We start from the raw sequence: 8,613 nt of genomic DNA on the forward strand, positions 1-8,613 counted from the left end.
GTGGAAAATGATTTTGCAGAAGGTCACAAATGCAGATTTTTTGGTTCAAAGTGGAAGCCTCTAACTTCTAAACTATTTTATCAGGAACTGGCATCTCTGCCATGTCAAATAAAATACAGAAAATTTATTTAGTTTTTGGAAGAGTTGCTGCAGATGCCTGCTCAGAGGAGCAGACTCCAAGTACTAGATCATAAGATAATGGTGGCCCTGATCCCTGTACTTATTTATTTTTACTGTGATGCTTTAATGTGAATAGTTGCTTTTCTCAGTCTCTTAGATTGCAAATTTGAGATATCCACTTATATCTAGTCACTACACTTTTTATTTTTTAAAAGCACAAGATGATGGCTAGAAAGTGAGCTTTAACAAAGAAAGAATCTATAAATTGTACTTTGAAATATGAGGAAATATTTCTGATTGTTTTTCTGTTTGAAATATTGAAGTCTTATAAATACTTCCTTTACCCTGTTAGAGTCCTGTTGCATACACCTAAAGAACATAGTATTTCCTGGGTTTAAATCAGACAATGCACTAAAAAAACACTTCCTGTTCCATTTGCATCTTCTGTTTTCTAAAACCTTAAATAACAGCTGCAACAATCTAGGACCCTGCACATAGTGTGAGAGCTGAGTCGAAGAACAGGAATAAGTCAGAGGCACTGCCAGCAGTGGAACTTACCTCTTAGTCAAGGAATCAAAGGTCTAGGCTCAGAGCAATTACCCCTGTGGAAAAGCAATGCAAGGAGAAGGATTTAGAAATAGCTTCTAACCAGTTGTTTATTACATGATCCACTTTCAAATTAACAGTCCAATTCTTAAAGATAGTCTCAATCTGTGTTAGTACAACCTAGCCACGATTTTCAGGTTCTTACTGAAAATGATGCACAAGTGAGATTCTTTTTGCCTTACAGGTGATAATTTCATAATGTCAATTTAGTTGAGCAAATTTTTAATTGAAGTATAGCTGTTTATTTTTGTCTCAGAGAAAGTATTATTTTTTCTTGTGATAACAGTGAAAATTGCCTATAAATCCATCATTATCATTGATTATTCCAACTGATTTTTGTATGGACATTCTAGTACTGCTGCCCTCCAATGGAATCAAAAGATAATCATATCATCAGCAGACAATCTCACTCCTTTCTGGAGTCCATAAAACAATATGTCCTCTGTATATCAGCCTTAATATCCTCATCATTCTCAGATAGCTTCACCTTAACTAAGAGAATAATGTGGAATAGTCTTGAAACTCCTTTCCTTCTCCAAAATTCTCCTTTCATCTTTTTTTCTGCCCAAATCCTTAAATATGGATCAATAGACTTCCCTTTCCCAGTGTTGTCATGACAGTGCAAGCATTACCACACTATTAAAAAACTTGGCTTCATATAATAAGAGAGTTAAAAAGAGATAGCAGGTCCAATTTAATATTCAGTTCCTGCAGATATAGATATTTGTGCCATATGAAAATAATATATTATATGGGAGACCAATTAAGTCAAGGCCTTTGAATGTACCCACTGTTTTATCTGTGTGCATGTGTATATTTGTTGAAAAAATGATGAGGAAGTTCCACCTGAATGAGGAAAAGCTTCTTTACTCTGCAGGTGATCAAGCACTGGAACAGATTGCCCAGAGAGGGTGTGGAGTCTCCCTCACTGCAGAGATTTAAGAACCATCTGGACGCAATCCTGTGCAATGTGCTCTGGGATGGCCTTGCTTGAGCAGGGAGGTTGGACCAGATGACCCACTCTGGCCCCTTCCAATCTGACCCTCCCTGTGATTCTGTGATTCTGTGAATAAGAACAGTTTTCCACATGGCTGATCAGTATCCAGCCTCCAGAATGACAACAGACAAATGTTTCTGATAAATGCCTGAAACTAATCCCAAAAGTCAGATTTCTTCCATCTGTTACAGGGTTTCCATTTCCCTAAAGTACCAAGGTTTAGATCTCCTAAAGTTTTTATGTTCTTCCTAACAATAGTAGCTATTTTTACTGTCCACATAAATGCCTAATCCTTTTACTCCTCATTCTTAGACATGCTACAGCATATATCCAATTGTCAAGTGTCCTGTATAAGGAACTACTCCTTAGATTTAAAAATATGTAAATAGTTTAAATGTGTTATTCAATCCAACACAATAATCCCTCCTTCTTATATTACAACTTTAGTTACCAGATGCCTTGACTTGATCTTTTCTACCTTCCTTTATAAGTCACTGTACATTCTGATTTACCTCCTTTCTAAGCTGTCTTAATTATTTTTTTCCATATAGCTTTTCCAGACATGTATGTTTCCTGTCTCAGAGTCCCTCTGTGACTGTGAAACCTTTCTCAGATATGACGTACCTAAGGAGAAATACTGTAATCAATTCTAGAACACTACTGACTTATTCGAGCGACATTGTAACTTTCAGGGAATTTCTTTTAACCCAGTTTCCTCAGTGAAGATTCTCACTAAGTTATCCACATATGGTAAACAGCTCATTTTCTCAGTCAATCACAATTAATTTAGATTTACTACTGAAGAGAATATTGTTCTAAGTATTCCTGACATAAATTACACTGCTTTCATCAACAATGAGTTTTATTTGTCATGGTGTTACTTGTTCACCCAAATGCAGAAGACCTCTCAGAAGTTTCTAAAAGTCTTCTTTAGTTGTAACAAATTATTTTAATCTCATCAGAATATTTTTATTTCTCTATGTTATTGCTAATTTCCAAATTAAAATGAACAGATTGAGTAACATCAGACCTAGGATCTATCCTTGGAGAATCCAAGCTGTGACAAGATGAATTGAGGAGATTTTCAAGTGTGATTCTAAATGTCTGAGATGCATAGTGAAATCCCTCATCCCATGAAAAACAGACTAAAGAAAAATTGACTTAATCTAAACCAAATGACAGCCACTAGTTGCACAACCATTATCTGAACTATAATAGCCGGACACTTCCCATTTAGAAGGCAAAGATGGTCTGACTCAGGAAGAAGTACTAGTAAAAAATTAAAGACACTCCTAAGATTTTAGCCAGCTGTGACAATCTACCTGAATTAAAATGAATGCTTCCTCCTGTCAGTTTCACAGGGACACTGGGGGAAAGGGACATTCTGAATGAGTGGACTTGTCCCTCTCCCCATCACAGCCACTGCATCATGTTAATCCCACCTATCACATTAAATCTTAAAAACCTTAAATACTTTTCCCACCTCTCTCATTAAGAAGTTGTTAAAAAAAAAGTTGTTCAATTATTTCAATTACTTTCTTTGCTGGCAAGTATGAAAACATTTATTATAAATATTTATACTATAAAATATATATTTACTGTATTCTATTCATGCCATATCGTATATTATATAAATTCCACATATATTTACAAATATAGAATCAGAATACATTTAGAATCCTAGAATGGTTTGGTTGGAAGGGCCCTTAAAGATCATCTCATTCCAGCCCCGCTGCCATGGGCAAGGACATCTCCACTAGACAAGGCTGCTCAAACCCCCACCCAACCAGGCCTTGAACACTGCCAGGGATGGATCCACAACTTCTCTGGGCAACTTCTTCCAATGTCTCACCACCCTCTGAGTGACTGTGTAACCTAAACCCACTCTCTTAGATTTTTAAAGCCAGTCCCCTATGCCCAATCCCTGCATGCCCTTGTGAAAAGTCCCTTTCCAGCTCTGGTGTGGGCTCATTTTAGGTACTGGAAGGTGCTCGAAGGTGTCCCCAGAGCCTTCTCCTCTCCAGGCTGAAAACCACCAACTCTCTCAGCCTATCTGCACAGGACAGGTACTCCAGTCCTCTGGTCATGCCCTTCCTCTACCTGAAGGTAACATTTCATTTCGTTAGCCTAAAGAATTCTACTTTCCTCAAAAAGAAAGATTCCTTACTTCCCACATAGACTCATAGAATCTGCTGGGTTGGAAGGGACCCATCAGGATCATCGAGTCCAGCTCCTGGCCCTGCACAGCACCATCCCCAAAAGTCACACCATGTGCCTGAGAGTCCAAGAGCTTCTTCAACTCTGTCAGGCTTGCTGCTGTGACCACTTCCCTGGGGACCTGTTCCGGTGCTGTGACCACTTCCCTGGGGACCTCCTTCAGTGAACAGGTCCCTGGGGACCTCTTCCAACCACCCTCTGGGTGAAGAAATTTTTCCTAAAAAAGAAATCTCCCTTCACACATCTTGAAGCCATTCCCTCAGGTCATGTCACTGGTCACCACAGAGAAGAGATCAGTGCCTGACCTTCCACTTCTCCCTGTGAAGGTGGGGGGAGAGGGGGCTCCTCTTGGTCTCCTTCAGGCTGAACAAGAGGAGTGATCTCAGCTGCTTTTCACACAGCTTCCTCTCCAGACTTTCAACATTCTCATGGCCCTCCTTCGGACACTCTAACAGTTTTATGTCTTTTTTATATTGTGGCACCCAAAACTGCCCCCAGCACTTGAGCTGAGGCCGCCCCAGAGCAGAGCAGAGCAGAGCAGAGCAGAGCAGAGCAGAGCAGAGCAGGACAATCCCTCCCTTGCCCTGCTGGCCATGCTGTGCCTGATGCCCCCCAGGACAGGGTTGGCCCTCCTGGCTGCCAGGGCACTGCTGGCTCAGGTTCAGCTTGCCATGGGCCAGGACCCCCAGGTCCCCTTCCTGTTCATACACCCAGGCTGTCCCATCCCTGACACTTGACCTCATTATATTTCACATGTCTGGTAATTGCCCAATCCTCTAATTAGTCCAGATCTTTCCCCAGGGCCTCTTTTAATGTAAATAACTGAAGAAACATGTTTCTAAATTCAACCAGAATGTTTAAAAACTTATCTACAGAAAAAGATGCTCAAATAAGGGGCTTCCCAAGCTCTCTGAAGACACTTGCTGTTGAGTTAAGTGTTCAGATTGCTTTAGAAAGAAAAATCATGTCCCAGCAGGGTGTTATTCATTGAATAATGTTTTAATAAAAACTGTAAAACATTATAATAACTTAGAGTGAAATTTTATAATTATTCAGACTTTTAACAAATAGAAATCCTAAATGAAACACAAACAGAATATTTATCCCCCTCTCTATTTCAATTCATAATACACATATAATACACAATATATATTTTCTATAATAATTTTTCATGTATATATGTACATTACATATACAGTAGGCTCTATTTTAAGGATACAAAACTGCAACCTTAATCAAAGGTCTTCTCACACTGCACATACTGAAATGCTATGTTCTTTTCTTTCTTGGTAAAAAAGTTTACCACTGCAAATATGGAGTTTATGCATGTACAAGCAAAAGAGCAAGAAGAGACATGGCCATATGTCACCATCTGGCTAACTAAAGTACAGGTGAAGAGCATGAAGTATTTTTCAGAAAATGAAGCTATTTTAAACAATATAAATAGGCTCTGAAAAATGGCTATGATGCAACATAGTAAAGGCAACAAAAGAGTTTCTGCAGGCTGTAAAGGGGACTCAAAAAAAAAAAATAAGGCAGCAACCACAAAACACACACACACACACGAATTATGAGTAAGGAACACCATAACATAAGTAGAACTCCAGGAAATGAAATAAACTCTAAGTTTAGCCCTTACTTTTCCAAGACCTGGTAAGAATATAGGGATATGGAATTAATAGGAAGAAGAATATAGGAATATTTCCATTAATAATTTTATCTTCAAAGAAATGTATTGGCTGTTTCCTTTTCTGAATTTTTGCTTTAGAAAGATCATCCTCATAAACGTTTTTAAGTCCTTTTGAAAACATGGATGACCTCTGCTGAGCACCCCAGATGAAACCTCTCCTGCCTCATACAAAATTGTACTCATACTTCTTTGTCAACACGGGAAACGTCTCAGATGTGTTACTATCACGTTCATGATTTGATGGTTATGTCTGCAAGGGTAGCCCTATTGTTTCATTTGAACTGCTCATTTACCAGGCTCTATTATGTTTGCAGTAAAAAAAAAAAAAAAAAAAAGACATTTGTTGCAGTTTAAGACAAATATGCAGGTAGCAGATTTGCAAACCTAAGGACAGCAGTGGACATATAGGCCCATGTTGGTGTTCATTGTGTTAGAGGAATATTAGATAATCAGACAATGGCAACCCGATAAAAATAAAAAAATGAAAGGAAGTTAAAAAAGGAAATCTTGCTTTCATCAATAAATGTGAAAGTGATCTTGCTCACTGTCAATGAACAATAGAAAGCAGATGTCTTTACCTTGCATAATCTCAGACTATCTTGTACTGATAACATCAGATAGCCAAGAAGATTTTAAAAGAGTTCTGTACTATAGACAATGCTTCTCTACCAGCTGATCCATATTTTGCTTTGAAATTCCATCTACAATAGTCCCAAGACATTTGAAATATTAATAAATGAGGTGAGGTTTTCCTCCTAATAGCCTAATCACCTGTTACTGTTCTTTTAGAGCAAGCTTCTGTATCCAATTGGTTTTTTTTAAATTCTCATCTCCAATCCACAGAACCTTAGATTTCATACCTCTCATGTTACTGTCACACAGAAATTCCATGTCTCACTGAAGAGAACTGTTATTTTTCTTTTTCCATATTACCTATCTAGATTTTAGAATAAAATTCTTTTTCCTCTACCATCTAAGCTTCCTTATGGCAGGTCATTCCTTACTGCAGTTTCTTGCTTCCCAATTGACATCTAAAAAGACTGGTACAGTTGAATGTGTCCACTCATTGCTGACATCAGTTCCTAAATTCCCAGTTTCTAGTATGAAATAGTGTGAGGAGCCTTTCAGTGCAGGATATTCTATCTGGGTCTAAATTTTATTTATATTCATACTAATGCACTTCAGTTGTTATTAAACACCACAATTTTAATATAAATCTTGCAATTGCCACTACTGTTAGTAGATATCCTTATCGTGCAGACAGTAAATTTTTAGTGGGCTTTTTGGCTGGGGTTGGAGGAAACTTCTTAAAGGATTCTGCCTTTAAGAATTATAGAATCTTAGAATGATAGTTGGAATGTGATCTTGACAATTATCTAGTTCTGCTGTGGGCAGCGCACACTTTCCAGTAGACCAGGTTTCTCAGAGCCCCAACCAAAACAAAAACACACAAACAAAATCAACGCCAAAACACCAACACAAAAACCAAAACAAAAAAACCCACCACCAACAAAAAACACCAAAAAACGCCAAAAGCAAAACAAACAAACAACCCCACCCCCCCAACTTTTAAAACTTTAACTCACTTTGAAGGTCTACAGACACTTGGCCCTCAGTTCACGGGCAAGCGCCGAGGAGCCAGACCCCCCGGGAGCCGGGGCACGGCCCGAGGGCTCCGGCCGCTAACGCACCGCCCGCCCGACACCGCCGATGCCGCCCGGCACCGCCGCGGCCCGGGGGCTGTACCGGTGATTTGTGCTCACTGCCCCGAGCCCCGCTGCCCTCGGCGCTGCCAACGCTGCCCGGCCTCGCCCGCGGCCAGCCGAGCGCAGCGCCCGCGCCCCCCGCGCCGCCCGGGGGCGATCGCGCAGCGCCGCCCGCGCCGCCGCTTCGGCGTTGCCGGGAGACGGCGGCGGCCGCGCCTGAGGGAGGCCGGGCCTGAGGGAGCCGGGCCCGCCGCCCCCGCGCCTCCTTCCTTCCCTCTGCTCTGCCGGTAGTCCCTGGGCAACGGCTTCGAGCGTTTCGTGTGAGCTCCCAGAAGCCTTCAGGGAAGCGGTTCGCGGTGGCACACGCGTTTAATCCAGTTCTTCACGGTGTATCCCGACTCCGAAGTGCCGGTGACGCTGCTTTGAGGGAAACTTCAAGTCGTTAATGCTGATGGGTGCTGGGTAATGATGGAAAAAGGAAGCAGTTATTTCTGCAGACTAAAGGAAAAGGCTGCTTACTCACCCAAAGACACAATTTTTGAAAATTAACCGTGTGCAGTCTGTCTAAAATTTGCAAGTTGCTGTGTTCACGACTTACTTTTGTGATTTTTCTCTACGACGTTTCACTGTCTATTTTCAGAGCGTTCATAAAAAAAAAAAAAAAGTGGAAGCCAGCAGCTTTCAGGAGAAATGGGCAAAGCCTCTCCCCAGGTAGAGCACGGCTCAGGCGAAGCTGTGTCAGTCGGAGCCCCGTGGGGCAGACATCGGCCCAGAGGCACAGCGGGCCCGAGGGGCGACCTCCTTTCCTCAGCTCTGGGCTGGTGGTGCAGGAAGCTGTGCCCTGCGGAGAACTGTGCTAGTCTCAATAATAATTCATTCCAGTGTTCTCTTTTGCCAGCCAGGGCTGTTTTGGAAGGAATCCTAAGCTGAATTCTGGAATCAAATAACGTTTTCTACTTGAAAAGCAGCATAATTGCTATCAGTAGCTGCAGGAGTAACAGAAATCAGGCAAATATAATCATTTGGGGCCTCAAAGTCAGGTAAGAAATAGGTAAAGAAATTACAGCTGCTACCGTCTCTCTCCTGTGATTCCTTTTAATCATAAATATCATTGCTTTCTCCCCAGATTTTTTTAAAATGTTGTAAGTATAAATTTAGTTCTATTTTTATAAGCCATATCATTCTGTTGAGATCATGGCAGAAACATATCCTGGCCTCACACTACGACAAATATGTACCATCATAACAGAAGAGCCAGTGGGTCATTTTCAGCCATA

The 8,613-nt window shown here is 40.9% G+C and overlaps 1 protein-coding gene across 3 annotated transcripts in view; it reads right to left on the bottom strand.

The window, feature by feature from the left end:
* ARMC3 (armadillo repeat containing 3) overlaps window positions 1-7,313 on the bottom strand; it is a 61,873-nt gene extending 54,560 nt beyond the window's left edge. For 2 of the 3 annotated variants that reach the window (XM_063150049.1, XM_063150032.1), the window contains exons 1-2: window positions 7,217-7,313; window positions 679-722 (exon numbers count right to left, since the gene is read on the bottom strand). The gene's annotated coding sequence lies outside the window, so the exon portion shown is untranslated. The remainder of the gene's footprint in view (window positions 1-678; window positions 723-7,216) is intronic. The other variant, XM_063150068.1, reaches the window with a different exon arrangement.
* Between the last annotated feature and the right edge of the window lie 1,300 nt (window positions 7,314-8,613).

Source organism: Melospiza melodia, chromosome 1, assembly GCF_035770615.1.
Source record: "Melospiza melodia melodia isolate bMelMel2 chromosome 1, bMelMel2.pri, whole genome shotgun sequence".
In the NCBI taxonomy this organism is placed as follows: domain Eukaryota; kingdom Metazoa; phylum Chordata; class Aves; order Passeriformes; family Passerellidae; genus Melospiza; species Melospiza melodia.